The following is a 26,059-nucleotide window of genomic DNA, read 5'->3' as shown; positions in this document are numbered from 1 at the left end:
CGCGACAATGGTCATTTCAATACTTTCAATTTACCGAATTTCAAACCAAATAGGTTCACATATCATGTTTCGCATCAAGGGACATCGAGGGACATGTTCAACCTTCATATTTAACAAACATGTAACAATATAAGCTAAAATCTCGTTTTAACGATGAGGGTCATCTCAATACTTTCTATTTACCAAATTTAAAACGAAATTGGTTCAAATATTATGTTACGCAATAAAGGACATCGAGGGACAAATTCAACATTAATATTTATCAAACTTTTTACCATATAGGCTAAAATCTCATTTTTGGAACAATGGTCATTCAAATAATTTCATTTTGCCGAATACAAAACCAAATAGGTTCACATATCATGTTTTGTATCAAGGGAGATCGAGGGACAAGTTCAACCTTTATCAAACTTCTAACCATATAGGCTAAAATCTCATTTTCGCGACAAAGTCATTCCAATACTTTCATTTTTCCGAATATAAAACTAAATAGATTCACATATCATCTTTCGCATCAAGGGACATCGAGGGACAAGTTCACTGTTTATCAAACTTCTAACCACATAGGCTAACATTTCATTTTCGCGACAAGGGTCAATTCAATACTTTCATTTTACCAAATTTTAAACCAAATAGGTTCACATATCATGTTTCGCATCAAGGGACATCGAGGGACATGTTCAACCGTCATATTTAACAAACACGTAACAATATAAGCGAAAATCTCGTTTTCGCGATAATGGTCATTTCATTACTTTCTATTTACCAAATTTAAAACGAAATTGGTTCAACTATTACGTTACGCAATAAAGGACATCGAGGGACAAATTCAACATTAATATTTATCAAACTTTTAACCATATAGGCTAAAATCTCATTTTTGGGACAATGGTCATTCAAATAATTTCATTTTGCCGAATACAAAACCAAATAGGTTCACATATCATGTTTCGTATCAAGGGAGATCGAGGGACAAGTTCAACCTTTATCAAACTTCTAACCATATAGGCTAAAATCTCATTTTCGCGACAAAGTCATTCCAATACTTTCATTTTTCCAAATATAAAACCAAATAGGTTCACATATCATGTTTCGCATCAAGGGACATCGAGGGACAAGTTCACTGTTTATCAAACTTCTAACCACATAGGCTAACATTTCATTTTCGCGACAAGGGTCATTTCAATACTTTCATTTTACCAAATTTCAAACCAAATAGGTTCACATATCATGTTTCGCATCAAGGGACATCGAGGGACATGTTCAACCTTTATATTTAACAAACATGTAACAATATAAGCTAAAATATCATTTTCGCGATAAGGGTCATCTCATTACTTTCTATTTACTAAATTTAAAACAAAATTGGTTCAAATATTATGTTACGCAATAAAGGACATCAAGGGACAATTTCAACATTAATATTTATCAAACTTTTAACCATATAGGCAAAAATCTCATTTTTGGGACAATGGTCATTCAAATAATTTCATTTTGCCGAATTCAAAACCAAATAGGTTCACATATCATGTTTCGTATCAAGGGAGATCGAGGGACAAGTTCAACCTTTATCATATAGGCTAAAATCTCATTTTCGCGACAAAGTCATTCCAATGCTTTCATTTTTCCGAATATAAAACCAAATAGGTTCACATATCATGTTTCGCATCAAGGGACATCAAGGGACAAGTTCACTGTTTATCAAACTCCTAACCACAAAGGCTAACATTTCATTTTCACGACAAGGGTCATTTCAATACTTTCATTTTACCGAATTTCAAACCAAATAGGTTCACATATCATGTTTCGCATCAAGGGACATCGAGGGACATGTTCAACCTTCATATTTAACAAACTTGTAACAATATAAGCTAAAATATCGTTTTCGCTATAAGGCTCATCTCATTACTTTCTATTTACTAAATTTAAAACGAAATTGGTTCAAATATAATGTTACGCAATAAAGGACATCGAGGGACAATTTCAACATTAATATTTGTCAAATTTTTAACCATATAGGCTAAAATCACATTTTTGGGACAATGGTCATTCAAATAATTTCATTTTGCCGAATACAAAACCAAATAGGTTCACATATCATGTTTCGTATCAAGGGAGATCGAGGGACAAGTTCAACCTTTATCAAACTTCTAACCATATAGGCTAAAATCTAATTTTCGCGACAAAGTCATTCCAATACTTTCATTTTTCCGAATATAAAACCAAATAGGTTCACATATCATGTTTCACATCAAGGGACATCAAGGGACAAGTTCACCGTTTATCAAACTTCTAACCACATAGGCTAACATTTCATTTTCGCGACAAGGGTCATTTCAATACTTTCATTTTACCAAATTTCAAACCAAATAGGTTCACATATCATGTTTGGCATCACACATAGGCTAACATTTCATTATCGCGACAATGGTCATTTCAATACTTTCATTTTACCGAATTTCAAACCAAATAGGTTCACATATCATGTTTCGCATCAAGGGACATCGAGGGACATGTTCAACCTTCATATTTAACAAACATGTAACAATATAAGCTAAAATCTCGTTTTAACGATGAGGGTCATCTCAATACTTTCTATTTACCAAAATTAAAACGAAATTGGTTCAAATATTATGATACGCAATAAAGGACATCGAGGGACAAATTCAACATTAATATTTATCAAACTTTTAACCATATAGGCTAAAATCTCATTTTTGGGACAATGGTCATTCAAATAGTTTCATTTTGCCGAATACAAAACCAAATAGGTTCACATATCATGTTTCGTATCAAGGGAGATCGAGGGACAAGTTCAACCTTTATCAAACTTCTAACCATATAGGTTAAAATCTAATTTTCGCGACAAAGTCATTCCAATACTTTCATTTTTCCGAATATAAAACTAAATAGATTCACATATCATCTTTCGCATCAAGGGACATCGAGGGACAAGTTCACTGTTTATCAAACTTCTAACCACATAGGCTAACATTTCATTTTCGCGACAAGGGACATTTCAATACTTTCATTTTACCAAATTTCAAACCAAATAGGTTCACATATCATGTTTCGCATCAAGGGACATCGAGGGACATGTTCAACCTTCATATTTAACAAACATGTAACAATATAAGCTAAAATATCATTTTCGCGATAAGGGTCATCTCATTACTTTCTATTTACTAAATTTAAAACGAAATTGGTTCAAATATTATGTTACGCAATAAAGGACATCAAGGGACAATTTCAACATTAATATTTATCAAACTTTTAACCATATAGGCAAAAATCTCATTTTTGGGACAATGGTCATTCAAATAATTTCATTTTGCCGAATACAAAACCAAATAGGTTCACATATCATGTTTCGTATCAAGGGAGATCGAGGGACAAGTTCAACCTTTATCATATAGGCTAAAATCTCATTTTCGCGACAAAGTCATTCCAATGCTTTCATTTTTCCGAATATAAAACCAAATAGGTTCACATATCATGTTTCGCATCAAGGGACATCGAGGGACAAGTTCACTGTTTATCAAACTTCTAACCACAAAGGCTAACATTTCGTTTTCACGACAAGGGTCATTTCAATACTTTCATTTTACCGAATTTCAAACCAAATAGGTTCACATATCATGTTTCGCATCAAGGGACATCGAGGGACATGTTCAACCTTCATATTTAACAAACATGTAACAATATAAGCTAAAATATCGTTTTCGCTATAAGGGTCATCTCATTACTTTCTATTTACTAAATTTAAAACGAAATTGGTTCAAATATTATGTTACGCAATAAAGGACATCGAGGGACAATTTCAACATTAATATTTATCAAATTTTTAACCATATAGGCTAAAATCACATTTTTGGGACAATGGTCATTCAAATAATTTCATTTTGCCGAATACAAAACCAAATAGGTTCACATATCATGTTTCGTATCAAGGGAGATCGAGGGACAAGTTCAACCTTTATCAAACTTCTAACCATATAGGCTAAAATCTAATTTTCGCGACAAAGTCATTCCAATACTTTCATTTTTCCGAATATAAAACCAAATAGGTTCACATATCATGTTTCGCATCAAGGGACATCAAGGGACAAGTTCACCGTTTATCAAACTTCTAACCACATAGGCTAACATTTCATTTTCGCGACAAGGGTCATTTCAATACTTTCATTTTACCAAATTTCAAACCAAATAGGTTCACATATCATGTTTGGCATCACACATAGGCTAACATTTCATTATCGCGACAATGGTCATTTCAATACTTTCATTTTACCGAATTTCAAACCAAATAGGTTCACATATCATGTTTCGCATCAAGGGACATCGAGGGACATGTTCAACCTTCATATTTAACAAACATGTAACAATATAAGCTAAAATCTCGTTTTAACGATGAGGGTCATCTCAATACTTTCTATTTACCAAAATTAAAACGAAATTGGTTCAAATATTATGATACGCAATAAAGGACATCGAGGGACAAATTCAACATTAATATTTATCAAACTTTTAACCATATAGGCTAAAATCTCATTTTTGGGACAATGGTCATTCAAATAGTTTCATTTTGCCGAATACAAAACCAAATAGGTTCACATATCATGTTTCGTATCAAGGGAGATCGAGGGACAAGTTCAACCTTTATCAAACTTCTAACCATATAGGTTAAAATCTAATTTTCGCGACAAAGTCATTCCAATACTTTCATTTTTCCGAATATAAAACTAAATAGATTCACATATCATCTTTCGCATCAAGGGACATCGAGGGACAAGTTCACTGTTTATCAAACTTCTCACCACATAGGCTAACATTTCATTTTCGCGACAAGGGTCATTTCAATACTTTCATTTTACCAAATTTCAAACCAAATAGGTTCACATATCATGTTTCACATCAAGGGACATCGAGGGACATGTTCAACCTTCATATTTAACAAACATGTAACAATATAAGCTAAAATATCATTTTCGCGATAAGGGTCATCTCATTACTTTCTATTTACTAAATTTAAAACGAAATTGGTTCAAATATTATGTTACGCAATAAAGGACATCAAGGGACAATTTCAACATTAATATTTATCAAACTTTTAACCATATAGGCAAAAATCTCATTTTTGGGACAATGGTCATTCAAATAATTTCATTTTGCCGAATACAAAACCAAATAGGTTCACATATCATGTTTCGTATCAAGGGAGATCGAGGGACAAGTTCAACCTTTATCATATAGGCTAAAATCTCATTTTCGCGACAAAGTCATTCCAATGCTTTCATTTTTCCGAATATAAAACCAAATAGGTTCACATATCATGTTTCGCATCAAGGGACATCGAGGGACAAGTTCACTGTTTATCAAACTTCTAACCACAAAGGCTAACATTTCGTTTTCACGACAAGGGTCATTTCAATACTTTCATTTTACCGAATTTCAAACCAAATAGGTTCACATATCATGTTTCGCATCAAGGGACATCGAGGGACATGTTCAACCTTCATATTTAACAAACATGTAACAATATAAGCTAAAATATCGTTTTCGCTATAAGGGTCATCTCATTACTTTCTATTTACTAAATTTAAAACGAAATTGGTTCAAATATTATGTTACGCAATAAAGTACATCGAGGGACAATTTCAACATTAATATTTATCAAATTTTTAACCATATAGGCTAAAATCACATTTTTGGGACAATGGTCATTCAAATAATTTCATTTTGCCGAATACAAAACCAAATAGGTTCACATATCATGTTTCGTATCAAGGGAGATCGAGGGACAAGTTCAACCTTTATCAAACTTCTAACCATATAGGCTAAAATCTAATTTTCGCGACAAAGTCATTCCAATACTTTCATTTTTCCGAATATAAAACCAAATAGGTTCACATATCATCTTTCGCATCAAGGGACATCGAGGGACAAGTTCACTGTTTATCAAACTTCTAACCACATAGGCTAACATTTCATTTTCGCGACAAGGGTCATTTCAATACTTTCATTTTACCAAATTTCAAACCAAATAGGTTCACATATCATGTTTCACATCAAGGGACATCGAGGGACATGTTCAACCTTCATATTTAACAAACATGTAACAATATAAGCTAAAATATCATTTTCGCGATAAGGGTCATCTCATTACTTTCTATTTACTAAATTTAAAACGAAATTGGTTCAAATATTATGTTACGCAATAAAGGACATCAAGGGACAATTTCAACATTAATATTTATCAAACTTTTAACCATATAGGCAAAAATCTCATTTTTGGGACAATGGTCATTCAAATAATTTCATTTTGCCGAATACAAAACCAAATAGGTTCACATATCATGTTTCGTATCAAGGGAGATCGAGGGACAAGTTCAACCTTTATCATATAGGCTAAAATCTCATTTTCGCGACAAAGTCATTCCAATGCTTTCATTTTTCCGAATATAAAACCAAATAGGTTCACATATCATGTTTCGCATCAAGGGACATCGAGGGACAAGTTCACTGTTTATCAAACTTCTAACCACAAAGGCTAACATTTCGTTTTCACGACAAGGGTCATTTCAATACTTTCATTTTACCGAATTTCAAACCAAATAGGTTCACATATCATGTTTCGCATCAAGGGACATCGAGGGACATGTTCAACCTTCATATTTAACAAACATGTAACAATATAAGCTAAAATCTCGTTTTAACGATGAGGGTCATCTCAATACTTTCTATTTACCAAAATTAAAACGAAATTGGTTCAAATATTATGATACGCAATAAAGGACATCGAGGGACAAATTCAACATTAATATTTATCAAACTTTTAACCATATAGGCTAAAATCTCATTTTTGGGACAATGGTCATTCAAATAGTTTCATTTTGCCGAATACAAAACCAAATAGGTTCACATATCATGTTTCGTATCAAGGGAGATCGAGGGACAAGTTCAACCTTTATCAAACTTCTAACCATATAGGTTAAAATCTAATTTACGCGACAAAGTCATTCCAATACTTTCATTTTTCCGAATATAAAACTAAATAGATTCACATATCATCTTTCGCATCAAGGGACATCGAGGGACAAGTTCACTGTTTATCAAACTTCTAACCACATAGGCTAACATTTCATTTTCGCGACAAGGGTCATTTCAATACTTTCATTTTACCAAATTTCAAACCAAATAGGTTCACATATCATGTTTCACATCAAGGGACATCGAGGGACATGTTCAACCTTCATATTTAACAAACATGTAACAATATAAGCTAAAATATCATTTTCGCGATAAGGGTCATCTCATTACTTTCTATTTACTAAATTTAAAACGAAATTGGTTCAAATATTATGTTACGCAATAAAGGACATCAAGGGACAATTTCAACATTAATATTTATCAAACTTTTAACCATATAGGCAAAAATCTCATTTTTGGGACAATGGTCATTCAAATAATTTCATTTTGCCGAATACAAAACCAAATAGGTTCACATATCATGTTTCGTATCAAGGGAGATCGAGGGACAAGTTCAACCTTTATCATATAGGCTAAAATCTCATTTTCGCGACAAAGTCATTCCAATGCTTTCATTTTTCCGAATATAAAACCAAATAGGTTCACATATCATGTTTCGCATCAAGGGACATCGAGGGACAAGTTCACTGTTTATCAAACTTCTAACCACAAAGGCTAACATTTCGTTTTCACGACAAGGGTCATTTCAATACTTTCATTTTACCGAATTTCAAACCAAATAGGTTCACATATCATGTTTCGCATCAAGGGACATCGAGGGACATGTTCAACCTTCATATTTAACAAACATGTAACAATATAAGCTAAAATATCGTTTTCGCTATAAGGGTCATCTCATTACTTTCTATTTACTAAATTTAAAACGAAATTGGTTCAAATATTATGTTACGCAATAAAGGACATCGAGGGACAATTTCAACATTAATATTTATCAAATTTTTAACCATATAGGCTAAAATCACATTTTTGGGACAATGGTCATTCAAATAATTTCATTTTGCCGAATACAAAACCAAATAGGTTCACATATCATGTTTCGTATCAAGGGAGATCGAGGGACAAGTTCAACCTTTATCAAACTTCTAACCATATAGGCTAAAATCTAATTTTCGCGACAAAGTCATTCCAATACTTTCATTTTTCCGAATATAAAACCAAATAGGTTCACATATCATCTTTCGCATCAAGGGACATCGAGGGACAAGTTCACTGTTTATCAAACTTCTAACCACATAGGCTAACATTTCATTTTCGCGACAAGGGTCATTTCAATACTTTCATTTTACCAAATTTCAAACCAAATAGGTTCACATATCATGTTTCACATCAAGGGACATCGAGGGACATGTTCAACCTTCATATTTAACAAACATGTAACAATATAAGCTAAAATATCATTTTCGCGATAAGGGTCATCTCATTACTTTCTATTTACTAAATTTAAAACGAAATTGGTTCAAATATTATGTTACGCAATAAAGGACATCAAGGGACAATTTCAACATTAATATTTATCAAACTTTTAACCATATAGGCAAAAATCTCATTTTTGGGACAATGGTCATTCAAATAATTTCATTTTGCCGAATACAAAACCAAATAGGTTCACATATCATGTTTCGTATCAAGGGAGATCGAGGGACAAGTTCAACCTTTATCATATAGGCTAAAATCTCATTTTCGCGACAAAGTCATTCCAATGCTTTCATTTTTCCGAATATAAAACCAAATAGGTTCACATATCATGTTTCGCATCAAGGGACATCGAGGGACAAGTTCACTGTTTATCAAACTTCTAACCACAAAGGCTAACATTTCATTTTCGCGACAAGGGTCATTTCAATACTTTCATTTTACCAAATTTCAAACCAAATAGGTTCACATATCATGTTTGGCATCACACATAGGCTAACATTTCATTATCGCGACAATGGTCATTTCAATACTTTCATTTTACCGAATTTCAAACCAAATAGGTTCACATATCATGTTTCGCATCAAGGGACATCGAGGGACATGTTCAACCTTCATATTTAACAAACATGTAACAATATAAGCTAAAATCTCGTTTTAACGATGAGGGTCATCTCAATACTTTCTATTTACCAAAATTAAAACGAAATTGGTTCAAATATTATGATACGCAATAAAGGACATCGAGGGACAAATTCAACATTAATATTTATCAAACTTTTAACCATATAGGCTAAAATCTCATTTTTGGGACAATGGTCATTCAAATAGTTTCATTTTGCCGAATACAAAACCAAATAGGTTCACATATCATGTTTCGTATCAAGGGAGATCGAGGGACAAGTTCAACCTTTATCAAACTTCTAACCATATAGGTTAAAATCTAATTTTCGCGACAAAGTCATTCCAATACTTTCATTTTTCCGAATATAAAACTAAATAGATTCACATATCATCTTTCGCATCAAGGGACATCGAGGGACAAGTTCACTGTTTATCAAACTTCTAACCACATAGGCTAACATTTCATTTTCGCGACAAGGGTCATTTCAATACTTTCATTTTACCAAATTTCAAACCAAATAGGTTCACATATCATGTTTCACATCAAGGGACATCGAGGGACATGTTCAACCTTCATATTTAACAAACATGTAACAATATAAGCTAAAATATCATTTTCGCGATAAGGGTCATCTCATTACTTTCTATTTACTAAATTTAAAACGAAATTGGTTCAAATATTATGTTACGCAATAAAGGACATCAAGGGACAATTTCAACATTAATATTTATCAAACTTTTAACCATATAGGCAAAAATCTCATTTTTGGGACAATGGTCATTCAAATAATTTCATTTTGCCGAATACAAAACCAAATAGGTTCACATATCATGTTTCGTATCAAGGGAGATCGAGGGACAAGTTCAACCTTTATCATATAGGCTAAAATCTCATTTTCGCGACAAAGTCATTCCAATGCTTTCATTTTTCCGAATACAAAACCAAATAGGTTCACATATCATGTTTCGCATCAAGGGACATCGAGGGACAAGTTCACTGTTTATCATACTTCTAACCACAAAGGCTAACATTTCGTTTTCACGACAAGGGTCATTTCAATACTTTCATTTTACCGAATTTCAAACCAAATAGGTTCACATATCATGTTTCGCATCAAGGGACATCGAGGGACATGTTCAACCTTCATATTTAACAAACATGTAACAATATAAGCTAAAATATCGTTTTCGCTATAAGGGTCATCTCATTACTTTCTATTTACTAAATTTAAAACGAAATTGGTTCAAATATTATGTTACGCAATAAAGGACATCGTGGGACAATTTCAACATTAATATTTATCAAATTTTTAACCATATAGGCTAAAATCACATTTTTGGGACAATGGTCATTCAAATAATTTCATTTTGCCGAATACAAAACCAAATAGGTTCACATATCATGTTTCGTATCAAGGGAGATCGAGGGACAAGTTCAACCTTTATCAAACTTCTAACCATATAGGCTAAAATCTAATTTTCGCGACAAAGTCATTCCAATACTTTCATTTTTCCGAATATAAAACCAAATAGGTTCACATATCATGTTTCGCATCAAGGGACATCAAGGGACAAGTTCACCGTTTATCAAACTTCTAACCACATAGGCTAACATTTCATTTTCGCGACAAGGGTCATTTCAATACTTTCATTTTACCAAATTTCAAACCAAATAGGTTCACATATCATGTTTGCATCACACATAGGCTAACATTTCATTATCGCGACAATGGTCATTTCAATACTTTCATTTTACCGAATTTCAAACCAAATAGGTTCACATATCATGTTTCGCATCAAGGGACATCGAGGGACATGTTCAACCTTCATATTTAACAAACATGTAACAATATAAGCTAAAATCTCGTTTTAACGATGAGGGTCATCTCAATACTTTCTATTTACCAAAATTAAAACGAAATTGGTTCAAATATTATGATACGCAATAAAGGACATCGAGGGACAAATTCAACATTAATATTTATCAAACTTTTAACCATATAGGCTAAAATCTCATTTTTGGGACAATGGTCATTCAAATAGTTTCATTTTGCCGAATACAAAACCAAATAGGTTCACATATCATGTTTCGTATCAAGGGAGATCGAGGGACAAGTTCAACCTTTATCAAACTTCTAACCATATAGGTTAAAATCTAATTTTCGCGACAAAGTCATTCCAATACTTTCATTTTTCCGAATATAAAACTAAATAGATTCACATATCATCTTTCGCATCAAGGGACATCGAGGGACAAGTTCACTGTTTATCAAACTTCTAACCACATAGGCTAACATTTCATTTTCGCGACAAGGGTCATTTCAATACTTTCATTTTACCAAATTTCAAACCAAATAGGTTCACATATCATGTTTCACATCAAGGGACATCGAGGGACATGTTCAACCTTCATATTTAACAAACATGTAACAATATAAGCTAAAATATCATTTTCGCGATAAGGGTCATCTCATTACTTTCTATTTACTAAATTTAAAACGAAATTGGTTCAAATATTATGTTACGCAATAAAGGACATCAAGGGACAATTTCAACATTAATATTTATCAAACTTTTAACCATATAGGCAAAAATCTCATTTTTGGGACAATGGTCATTCAAATAATTTCATTTTGCCGAATACAAAACCAAATAGGTTCACATATCATGTTTCGTATCAAGGGAGATCGAGGGACAAGTTCAACCTTTATCATATAGGCTAAAATCTCATTTTCGCGACAAAGTCATTCCAATGCTTTCATTTTTCCGAATATAAAACCAAATAGGTTCACATATCATGTTTCGCATCAAGGGACATCGAGGGACAAGTTCACTGTTTATCAAACTTCTAACCACAAAGGCTAACATTTCGTTTTCACGACAAGGGTCATTTCAATACTTTCATTTTACCGAATTTCAAACCAAATAGGTTCACATATCATGTTTCGCATCAAGGGACATCGAGGGACATGTTCAACCTTCATATTTAACAAACATGTAACAATATAAGCTAAAATATCGTTTTCGCTATAAGGGTCATCTCATTACTTTCTATTTACTAAATTTAAAACGAAATTGGTTCAAATATTATGTTACGCAATAAAGGACATCGAGGGACAATTTCAACATTAATATTTATCAAATTTTTAACCATATAGGCTAAAATCACATTTTTGGGACAATGGTCATTCAAATAATTTCATTTTGCCGAATACAAAACCAAATAGGTTCACATATCATGTTTCGTATCAAGGGAGATCGAGGGACAAGTTCAACCTTTATCAAACTTCTAACCATATAGGCTAAAATCTAATTTTCGCGACAAAGTCATTCCAATACTTTCATTTTTCCGAATATAAAACCAAATAGGTTCACATATCATCTTTCGCATCAAGGGACATCGAGGGACAAGTTCACTGTTTATCAAACTTCTAACCACATAGGCTAACATTTCATTTTCGCGACAAGGGTCATTTCAATACTTTCATTTTACCAAATTTCAAACCAAATAGGTTCACATATCATGTTTCACATCAAGGGACATCGAGGGACATGTTCAACCTTCATATTTAACAAACATGTAACAATATAAGCTAAAATATCATTTTCGCGATAAGGGTCATCTCATTACTTTCTATTTACTAAATTTAAAACGAAATTGGTTCAAATATTATGTTACGCAATAAAGGACATCAAGGGACAATTTCAACATTAATATTTATCAAACTTTTAACCATATAGGCAAAAATCTCATTTTTGGGACAATGGTCATTCAAATAATTTCATTTTGCCGAATACAAAACCAAATAGGTTCACATATCATGTTTCGTATCAAGGGAGATCGAGGGACAAGTTCAACCTTTATCATATAGGCTAAAATCTCATTTTCGCGACAAAGTCATTCCAATGCTTTCATTTTTCCGAATATAAAACCAAATAGGTTCACATATCATGTTTCGCATCAAGGGACATCGAGGGACAAGTTCACTGTTTATCAAACTTCTAACCACAAAGGCTAACATTTCGTTTTCACGACAAGGGTCATTTCAATACTTTCATTTTACCGAATTTCAAACCAAATAGGTTCACATATCATGTTTCGCATCAAGGGACATCGAGGGACATGTTCAACCTTCATATTTAACAAACATGTAACGATATAAGCTAAAATATCGTTTTCGCTATAAGGGTCATCTCATTACTTTCTATTTACTAAATTTAAAACGAAATTGGTTCAAATATTATGTTACGCAATAAAGGACATCGAGGGACAATTTCAACATTAATATTTATCAAATTTTTAACCATATAGGCTAAAATCACATTTTTGGGACAATGGTCATTCAAATAATTTCATTTTGCCGAATACAAAACCAAATAGGTTCACATATCATGTTTCGTATCAAGGGAGATCGAGGGACAAGTTCAACCTTTATCAAACTTCTAACCATATAGGCTAAAATCTAATTTTCGCGACAAAGTCATTCCAATACTTTCATTTTTCCGAATATAAAACCAAATAGGTTCACATATCATGTTTCGCATCAAGGGACATCAAGGGACAAGTTCACCGTTTATCAAACTTCTAACCACATAGGCTAACATTTCATTTTCGCGACAAGGGTCATTTCAATACTTTCATTTTACCAAATTTCAAACCAAATAGGTTCACATATCATGTTTGGCATCACACATAGGCTAACATTTCATTATCGCGACAATGGTCATTTCAATACTTTCATTTTACCGAATTTCAAACCAAATAGGTTCACATATCATGTTTCGCATCAAGGGACATCGAGGGACATGTTCAACCTTCATATTTAACAAACATGTAACAATATAAGCTAAAATCTCGTTTTAACGATGAGGGTCATCTCAATACTTTCTATTTACCAAAATTAAAACGAAATTGGTTCAAATATTATGATACGCAATAAAGGACATCGAGGGACAAATTCAACATTAATATTTATCAAACTTTTAACCATATAGGCTAAAATCTCATTTTTGGGACAATGGTCATTCAAATAGTTTCATTTTGCCGAATACAAAACCAAATAGGTTCACATATCATGTTTCGTATCAAGGGAGATCGAGAGACAAGTTCAACCTTTATCAAACTTCTAACCATATAGGTTAAAATCTAATTTTCGCGACAAAGTCATTCCAATACTTTCATTTTTCCGAATATAAAACTAAATAGATTCACATATCATCTTTCGCATCAAGGGACATCGAGGGACAAGTTCACTGTTTATCAAACTTCTAACCACATAGGCTAACATTTCATTTTCGCGACAAGGGTCATTTCAATACTTTCATTTTACCAAATTTCAAACCAAATAGGTTCACATATCATGTTTCACATCAACGGACATCGAGGGACATGTTCAACCTTCATATTTAACAAACATGTAACAATATAAGCTAAAATATCATTTTCGCGATAAGGGTCATCTCATTACTTTCTATTTACTAAATTTAAAACGAAATTGGTTCAAATATTATGTTACGCAATAAAGGACATCAAGGGACAATTTCAACATTAATATTTATCAAACTTTTAACCATATAGGCAAAAATCTCATTTTTGGGACAATGGTCATTCAAATAATTTCATTTTGCCGAATACAAAACCAAATAGGTTCACATATCATGTTTCGTATCAAGGGAGATCGAGGGACAAGTTCAACCTTTATCATATAGGCTAAAATCTCATTTTCGCGACAAAGTCATTCCAATGCTTTCATTTTTCCGAATACAAAACCAAATAGGTTCACATATCATGTTTCGCATCAAGGGACATCGAGGGACAAGTTCACTGTTTATCAAACTTCTAACCACAAAGGCTAACATTTCGTTTTCACGACAAGGGTCATTTCAATACTTTCATTTTACCGAATTTCAAACCAAATAGGTTCACATATCATGTTTCGCATCAAGGGACATCGAGGGACATGTTCAACCTTCATATTTAACAAACATGTAACAATATAAGCTAAAATATCGTTTTCGCTATAAGGGTCATCTCATTACTTTCTATTTACTAAATTTAAAACGAAATTGGTTCAAATATTATGTTACGCAATAAAGGACATCGTGGGACAATTTCAACATTAATATTTATCAAATTTTTAACCATATAGGCTAAAATCACATTTTTGGGACAATGGTCATTCAAATAATTTCATTTTGCCGAATACAAAACCAAATAGGTTCACATATCATGTTTCGTATCAAGGGAGATCGAGGGACAAGTTCAACCTTTATCAAACTTCTAACCATATAGGCTAAAATCTAATTTTCGCGACAAAGTCATTCCAATACTTTCATTTTTCCGAATATAAAACCAAATAGGTTCACATATCATGTTTTGCATCAAGGGACATCAAGGGACAAGTTCACCGTTTATCAAACTTCTAACCACATAGGCTAACATTTCATTTTCGCGACAAGGGTCATTTCAATACTTTCATTTTACCAAATTTCAAACCAAATAGGTTCACATATCATGTTTGGCATCACACATAGGCTAACATTTCATTATCGCGACAATGGTCATTTCAATACTTTCATTTTACCGAATTTCAAACCAAATAGGTTCACATATCATGTTTCGCATCAAGGGACATCGAGGGACATGTTCAACCTTCATATTTAACAAACATGTAACAATATAAGCTAAAATCTCGTTTTAACGATGAGGGTCATCTCAATACTTTCTATTTACCAAAATTAAAACGAAATTGGTTCAAATATTATGATACGCAATAAAGGACATCGAGGGACAAATTCAACATTAATATTTATCAAACTTTTAACCATATAGGCTAAAATCTCTTTTTTGGGACAATGGTCATTCAAATAATTTCATTTTGCCGAATACAAAACCAAATAGGTTCACATATCATGTTTTGTATCAAGGGAGATCGAGGGACAAGTTCAACCTTTATCAAACTTCTAACCATATAGGCTAAAATCTAATTTTCGCGACAAAGTCATTCCAATACTTTCATTTTTCCGAATATAAAACCAAATAGGTTCACATATCATGTTTCGCATCAAGGGACATCAAGGGACAAGTTCACCGTTTATCAAACTTCTAACCACATAGGCTAACATTTCATTTTCGCGACAAGGGTCATTTCAATACTTTCATTTTACCAAATTTCAAACCAAATAGGTTCACATATCATGTTTGGCATCACACATAGGCTAACATTTCATTATCGCGACAATGGTCATTTCAATACTTTCATTTTACCGAATTTCAAACCAAATAGGTTCACATATCATGTTTCGCATCAAGGGACATCGAGGGACATGTTCAACCTTCATATTTAACAAACATGTAACAATATAAGCTAAAATCTCGTTTTAACGATGAGGGTCATCTCAATACTTTCTATTTACCAAAATTAAAACGAAATTGGTTCAAATATTATGATACGCAATAAAGGACATCGAGGGACAAATTCAACATTAATATTTATCAAACTTTTAACCATATAGGCTAAAATCTCATTTTTGGGACAATGGTCATTCAAATAATTTCATTTTGCCGAATACAAAACCAAATAGGTTCACATATCATGTTTCGTATCAAGGGAGATCGAGGGACAAGTTCACTGTTTATCAAACTTCTAACCACATAGGCTAACATTTCATTTTCGCGACAAGGGTCATTTCAATACTTTCATTTTACCAAATTTCAAACCAAATAGGTTCACATATCATGTTTCACATCAAGGGACATCGAGGGACATGTTCAACCTTCATATTTAACAAACATGTAACAATATAAGCTAAAATATCATTTTCGCGATAAGGGTCATCTCATTACTTTCTATTTACTAAATTTAAAACGAAATTGGTTCAAATATTATGTTACGCAATAAAGGACATCAAGGGACAATTTCAACATTAATATTTATCAAACTTTTAACCATATAGGCAAAAATCTCATTTTTGGGACAATGGTCATTCAAATAATTTCATTTTGCCGAATACAAAACCAAATAGGTTCACATATCATGTTTCGTATCAAGGGAGATCGAGGGACAAGTTCAACCTTTATCATATAGGCTAAAATCTCATTTTCGCGACAAAGTCATTCCAATGCTTTCATTTTTCCGAATATAAAACCAAATAGGTTCACATATCATGTTTCGCATCAAGGGACATCGAGGGACAAGTTCACTGTTTATCAAACTTCTAACCACAAAGGCTAACATTTCGTTTTCACGACAAGGGTCATTTCAATACTTTCATTTTACCGAATTTCAAACCAAATAGGTTCACATATCATGTTTCGCATCAAGGGACATCGAGGGACATGTTCAACCTTCATATTTAACAAACATGTAACAATATAAGCTAAAATATCGTTTTCGCTATAAGGGTCATCTCATTACTTTCTATTTACTAAATTTAAAACGAAATTGGTTCAAATATTATGTTACGCAATAAAGGACATCGAGGGACAATTTCAACATTAATATTTATCAAATTTTTAACCATATAGGCTAAAATCACATTTTTGGGACAATGGTCATTCAAATAATTTCATTTTGCCGAATACAAAACCAAATAGGTTCACATATCATGTTTCGTATCAAGGGAGATCGAGGGACAAGTTCAACCTTTATCAAACTTCTAACCATATAGGCTAAAATCTAATTTTCGCGACAAAGTCATTCCAATACTTTCATTTTTCCGAATATAAAACCAAATAGGTTCACATATCATGTTTCGCATCAAGGGACATCAAGGGACAAGTTCACCGTTTATCAAACTTCTAACCACATAGGCTAACATTTCATTTTCGCGACAAGGGTCATTTCAATACTTTCATTTTACCAAATTTCAAACCAAATAGGTTCACATATCATGTTTGGCATCACACATAGGCTAACATTTCATTATCGCGACAATGGTCATTTCAATACTTTCATTTTACCGAATTTCAAACCAAATAGGTTCACATATCATGTTTCGCATCAAGGGACATCGAGGGACATGTTCAACCTTCATATTTAACAAACATGTAACAATATAAGCTAAAATCTCGTTTTAACGATGAGGGTCATCTCAATACTTTCTATTTACCAAAATTAAAACGAAATTGGTTCAAATATTATGATACGCAATAAAGGACATCGAGGGACAAATTCAACATTAATATTTATCAAACTTTTAACCATATAGGCTAAAATCTCATTTTTGGGACAATGGTCATTCAAATAATTTCATTTTGCCGAATACAAAACCAAATAGGTTCACATATCATGTTTTGTATCAAGGGAGATCGAGGGACAAGTTCAACCTTTATCAAACTTCTAACCATATAGGCTAAAATCTAATTTTCGCGACAAAGTCATTCCAATACTTTCATTTTTCCGAATATAAAACCAAATAGGTTCACATATCATGTTTCGCATCAAGGGACATCAAGGGACAAGTTCACCGTTTATCAAACTTCTAACCACATAGGCTAACATTTCATTTTCGCGACAAGGGTCATTTCAATACTTTCATTTTACCAAATTTCAAACCAAATAGGTTCACATATCATGTTTGGCATCACACATAGGCTAACATTTCATTATCGCGACAATGGTCATTTCAATACTTTCATTTTACCGAATTTCAAACCAAATAGGTTCACATATCATGTTTCGCATCAAGGGACATCGAGGGACATGTTCAACCTTCATATTTAACAAACATGTAACAATATAAGCTAAAATCTCGTTTTAACGATGAGGGTCATCTCAATACTTTCTATTTACCAAAATTAAAACGAAATTGGTTCAAATATTATGATACGCAATAAAGGACATCGAGGGACAACTTCAACATTAATATTTATCAAACTTTTAACCATATAGGCTAAAATCTCATTTTTGGGACAATGGTCATTCAAATAATTTCATTTTGCCGAATACAAAACCAAATAGGTTCACATATCATGTTTCGTATCAAGGGAGATCGAGGGACAAGTTCACTGTTTATCAAACTTCTAACCACATAGGCTAACATTTCATTTTCGCGACAAGGGTCATTTCAATACTTTCATTTTACCAAATTTCAAACCAAATAGGTTCACATATCATGTTTCACATCAAGGGACATCGAGGGACATGTTCAACCTTCATATTTAACAAACATGTAACAATATAAGCTAAAATATCATTTTCGCGATAAGGGTCATCTCATTACTTTCTATTTACTAAATTTAAAACGAAATTGGTTCAAATATTATGTTACGCAATAAAGGACATCAAGGGACAATTTCAACATTAATATTTATCAAACTTTTAACCATATAGGCAAAAATCTCATTTTTGGGACAATGGTCATTCAAATAATTTCATTTTGCCGAATACAAAACCAAATAGGTTCACATATCATGTTTCGTATCAAGGGAGATCGAGGGACAAGTTCAACCTTTATCATATAGGCTAAAATCTCATTTTCGCGACAAAGTCATTCCAATGCTTTCATTTTTCCGAATATAAAACCAAATAGGTTCACATATCATGTTTCGCATCAAGGGACATCGAGGGACAAGTTCACTGTTTATCAAACTTCTAACCACAAAGGCTAACATTTCGTTTTCACGACAAGGGTCATTTCAATACTTTCATTTTACCGAATTTCAAACCAAATAGGTTCACATATCATGTTTCGCATCAAGGGACATCGAGGGACATGTTCAACCTTCATATTTAACAAACATGTAACAATATAAGCTAAAATATCGTTTTCGCTATAAGGGTCATCTCATTACTTTCTATTTACTAAATTTAAAACGAAATTGGTTCAAATATTATGTTACGCAATAAAGGACATCGAGGGACAATTTCAACATTAATATTTATCAAATTTTTAACCATATAGGCTAAAATCACATTTTTGGGACAATGGTCATTCAAATAATTTCATTTTGCCGAATACAAAACCAAATAGGTTCACATATCATGTTTCGTATCAAGGGAGATCGAGGGACAAGTTCAACCTTTATCAAACTTCTAACCATATAGGCTAAAATCTAATTTTCGCGACAAAGTCATTCCAATACTTTCATTTTTCCGAATATAAAACCAAATAGGTTCACATATCATGTTTCGCATCAAGGGACATCAAGGGACAAGTTCACCGTTTATCAAACTTCTAACCACATAGGCTAACATTTCATTTTCGCGACAAGGGTCATTTCAATACTTTCATTTTACCAAATTTCAAACCAAATAGGTTCACATATCATGTTTGGCATCACACATAGGCTAACATTTCATTATCGCGACAATGGTCATTTCAATACTTTCATTTTACCGAATTTCAAACCAAATAGGTTCACATATCATGTTTCGCATCAAGGGACATCGAGGGACATGTTCAACCTTCATATTTAACAAACATGTAACAATATAAGCTAAAATCTCGTTTTAACGATGAGGGTCATCTCAATACTTTCTATTTACCAAAATTAAAACGAAATTGGTTCAAATATTATGATACGCAATAAAGGACATCGAGGGACAAATTCAACATTAATATTTATCAAACTTTTAACCATATAGGCTAAAAGCTCATTTTTGGGACAATGGTCATTCAAATAATTTCATTTTGCCGAATACAAAACCAAATAGGTTCACATATCATGTTTTGTATCAAGGGAGATCGAGGGACAAGTTCAACCTTTATCAAACTTCTAACCATATAGGCTAAAATCTAATTTTCGCGACAAAGTCATTCCAATACTTTCATTTTTCCGAATATAAAACCAAATAGGTTCACATATCATGTTTCGCATCAAGGGACATCAAGGGACAAGTTCACCGTTTATCAAACTTCTAACCACATAGGCTAACATTTCATTTTCGCGACAAGGGTCATTTCAACACTTTCATTTTACCAAATTTCAAACCAAATAGGTTCACATATCATGTTTGGCATCACACATAGGCTAACATTTCATTATCGCGACAATGGTCATTTCAATACTTTCATTTTACCGAATTTCAAACCAAATAGGTTCACATATCATGTTTCGCATCAAGGGACATCGAGGGACATGTTCAACCTTCATATTTAACAAACATGTAACAATATAAGCTAAAATCTCGTTTTAACGATGAGGGTCATCTCAATACTTTCTATTTACCAAAATTAAAACGAAATTGGTTCAAATATTATGATACGCAATAAAGGACATCGAGGGACAAATTCAACATTAATATTTATCAAACTTTTAACCATATAGGCTAAAATCTCATTTTTGGGACAATGGTCATTCAAATAGTTTCATTTTGCCGAATACAAAACCAAATAGGTTCACATATCATGTTTCGTATCAAGGGAGATCGAGGGACAAGTTCAACCTTTATCAAACTTCTAACCATATAGGTTAAAATCTAATTTTCGCGACAAAGTCATTCCAATACTTTCATTTTTCCGAATATAAAACTAAATAGATTCACATATCATCTTTCGCATCAAGGGACATCGAGGGACAAGTTCACTGTTTATCAAACATCTAACCACATAGGCTAACATTTCATTTTCGCGACAAGGGTCATTTCAATACTTTCATTTTACCAAATTTTAAACCAAATAGGTTCACATATCATGTTTCGCATCAAGGGACATCGAGGGACATGTTCAACCTTCATATTTAACAAACATGTAACAATATAAGCTAAAATCTCGTTTTCGCGATAAGGGTCATTTCATTACTTTCTATTTACCAAATTTAAAACGAAATTGGTTCAAATATTATGTTACGCAATAAAGGACATCAAGGGACAGTTTCAACATTAATATTTATCAAACTTTTAACCATATAGGCAAAAATCTCATTTTTGGGACAATGGTCATTCAAATAATTTCATTTTGCCGAATACAAAACCAAATAGGTTCACATATCATGTTTCGTATCAAGGGAGATCGAGGGACAAGTTCAACCTTTATCATATAGGCTAAAATCTCATTTTCGCGACAAAGTCATTCCAATGCTTTCATTTTTCCGAATATAAAACCAAATAGGTTCACATATCATGTTTCGCATCAAGGGACATCGAGGGACAAGTTCACTGTTTATCAAACTTCTAACCACAAAGGCTAACATTTCGTTTTCACGACAAGGGTCATTTCAATACTTTCATTTTACCGAATTTCAAACCAAATAGGTTCACATATCATGTTTCGCATCAAGGGACATCGAGGGACATGTTCAACCTTCATATTTAACAAACATGTAACAATATAAGCTAAAATATCGTTTTCGCTATAAGGGTCATCTCATTACTTTCTATTTACTAAATTTAAAACGAAATTGGTTCAAATATTATGTTACGCAATAAAGGACATCGAGGGACAATTTCAACATTAATATTTGTCAAATTTTTAGCCATATAGGCTAAAATCACATTTTTGGGACAATGGTCATTCAAATAATTTCATTTTGCCGAATACAAAACCAAATAGGTTCACATATCATGTTTCGTATCAAGGGAGATCGAGGGACAAGTTCAACCTTTATCAAACTTCTAACCATATAGGCTAAAATCTAATTTTCGCGACAAAGTCATTCCAATACTTTCATTTTTCCGAATATAAAACCAAATAGGTTCACATATCATGTTTCGCATCAAGGGACATCAAGGGACAAGTTCACCGTTTATCAAACTTCTAACCACATAGGCTAACATTTCATTTTCGCGACAAGGGTCATTTCAATACTTTCATTTTACCAAATTTCAAACCAAATAGGTTCACATATCATGTTTGGCATCACACATAGGCTAACATTTCATTATCGCGACAATGGTCATTTCAATACTTTCATTTTACCGAATTTCAAACCAAATAGGTTCACATATCATGTTTCGCATCAAGGGACATCGAGGGACATGTTCAACCTTCATATTTAACAAACATGTAACAATATAAGCTAAAATCTCGTTTTAACGATGAGGGTCATCTCAATACTTTCTATTTACCAAAATTAAAACGAAATTGGTTCAAATATTATGATACGCAATAAAGGACATCGAGGGACAAATTCAACATTAATATTTATCAAACTTTTAACCATATAGGCTAAAATCTCATTTTTGGGACAATGGTCATTCAAATAGTTTCATTTTGCCGAATACAAAACCAAATAGGTTCACATATCATGTTTCGTATCAAGGGAGATCGAAGGACAAGTTCAACCTTTATCAAACTTCTAACCATATAGGTTAAAATCTAATTTTCGCGACAAAGTCATTCCAATACTTTCATTTTTCCGAATATAAAACTAAATAGATTCACATATCATCTTTCGCATCAAGGGACATCGAGGGACAAGTTCACTGTTTATCAAACTTCTAACCACATAGGCTAACATTTCATTTTCGCGACAAGGGTCATTTCAATACTTTCATTTTACCAAATTTCAAACCAAATAGGTTCACATATCATGTTTCGCATCAAGGGACATCGAGGGACATGTTCAACCTTCATATTTAACAAACATGTAACAATATAAGCTAAAATATCATTTTCGCGATAAGGGTCATCTCATTACTTTCTATTTACTAAATTTAAAACGAAATTGGTTCAAATATTATGTTACGCAATAAAGGACATCAAGGGACAATTTCAACATTAATATTTATCAAACTTTTAACCATATAGGCAAAAATCTCATTTTTGGGACAATGGTCATTCAAATAATTTCATTTTGCCGAATACAAAACCAAATAGGTTCACATATCATGTTTCGTATCAAGGGAGATCGAGGGACAAGTTCAACCTTTATCATATAGGCTAAAATCTCATTTTCGCGACAAAGTCATTCCAATGCTTTCATTTTTCCGAATATAAAACCAAATAGGTTCACATATCATGTTTCGCATCAAGGGACATCGAGGGACAAGTTCACTGTTTATCAAACTTCTAACCACAAAGGCTAACATTTCGTTTTCACGACAAGGGTCATTTCAATACTTTCATTTTACCGAATTTCAAACCAAATAGGTTCACATATCATGTTTCGCATCAAGGGACATCGAGGGACATGTTCAACCTTCATATTTAACAAACATGTAACAATATAAGCTAAAATATCGTTTTCGCTATAAGGGTCATCTCATTACTTTCTATTTACTAAATTTAAAACGAAATTGGTTCAAATATTATGTTACGCAATAAAGGACATCGAGGGACAATTTCAACATTAATATTTATCAAATTTTTAACCATATAGGCTAAAATCACATTTTTGGGACAATGGTCATTCAAATAATTTCATTTTGCCGAATACAAAACCAAATAGGTTCACATATCATGTTTCGTATCAAGGGAGATCGAGGGACAAGTTCAACCTTTATCAAACTTCTAACCATATAGGCTAAAATCTAATTTTCGCGACAAAGTCATTCCAATACTTTCATTTTTCCGAATATAAAACCAAATAGGTTCACATATCATGTTTCGCATCAAGGGACATCAAGGGACAAGTTCACCGTTTATCAAACTTCTAACCACATAGGCTAACATTTCATTTTCGCGACAAGGGTCATTTCAATACTTTCATTTTACCAAATTTCAAACCAAATAGGTTCACATATCATGTTTGGCATCACACATAGGCTAACATTTCATTATCGCGACAATGGTCATTTCAATACTTTCATTTTACCGAATTTCAAACCAAATAGGTTCACATATCATGTTTCGCATCAAGGGACATCGAGGGACATGTTCAACCTTCATATTTAACAAACATGTAACAATATAAGCTAAAATCTCGTTTTAACGATGAGGGTCATCTCAATACTTTCTATTTACCAAAATTAAAATGAAATTGGTTCAAATATTATGATACGCAATAAAGGACATCGAGGGACAAATTCAACATTAATATTTATCAAACTTTTAACCATATAGGCTAAAATCTCATTTTTGGGACAATGGTCATTCAAATAATTTCATTTTGCCGAATACAAAACCAAATAGGTTCACATATCATGTTTTGTATCAAGGGAGATCGAGGGACAAGTTCAACCTTTATCAAACTTCTAGCCATATAGGCTAAAATCTAATTTTCGCGACAAAGTCATTCCAATACTTTCATTTTTCCGAATATAAAACCAAATAGGTTCACATATCATGTTTCGCATCAAGGGACATCAAGGGACAAGTTCACCGTTTATCAAACTTCTAACCACATAGGCTAACATTTCATTTTCGCGACAAGGGTCATTTCAATACTTTCATTTTACCAAATTTCAAACCAAATAGGTTCACATATCATGTTTGGCATCACACATAGGCTAACATTTCATTATCGCGACAATGATCATTTCAATACTTTCATTTTACCGAATTTCAAACCAAATAGGTTCACATATCATGTTTCGCATCAAGGGACATCGAGGGACATGTTCAACCTTCATATTTAACAAACATGTAACAATATAAGCTAAAATCTCGTTTTAACGATGAGGGTCATCTCAATACTTTCTATTTACCAAAATTAAAACGAAATTGGTTCAAATATTATGATACGCAATAAAGGACATCGAGGGACAAATTCAACATTAATATTTATCAAACTTTTAACCATATAGGCTAAAATCTCATTTTTGGGACAATGGTCATTCAAATAGTTTCATTTTGCCGAATACAAAACCAAATAGGTTCACATATCATGTTTCGTATCAAGGGAGATCGAGGGACAAGTTCAACCTTTATCAAACTTCTAACCATATAGGTTAAAATCTAATTTTCGCGACAAAGTCATTCCAATACTTTCATTTTTCCGAATATAAAACTAAACAGATTCACATATCATCTTTCGCATCAAGGGACATCGAGGGACAAGTTCACTGTTTATCAAACATCTAACCACATAGGCTAACATTTCATTTTCGCGACAAGGGTCATTTCAATACTTTCATTTTACCAAATTTTA

The sequence above is a fragment of the Medicago sativa genome, chromosome 7 (genome assembly GCF_051527215.1).
Source record: "Medicago sativa cultivar Bolivia chromosome 7, Bolivia_mono, whole genome shotgun sequence".
NCBI lineage: Eukaryota > Viridiplantae > Streptophyta > Magnoliopsida > Fabales > Fabaceae > Medicago > Medicago sativa.
This window is presented reverse-complemented; position numbering follows the sequence as displayed.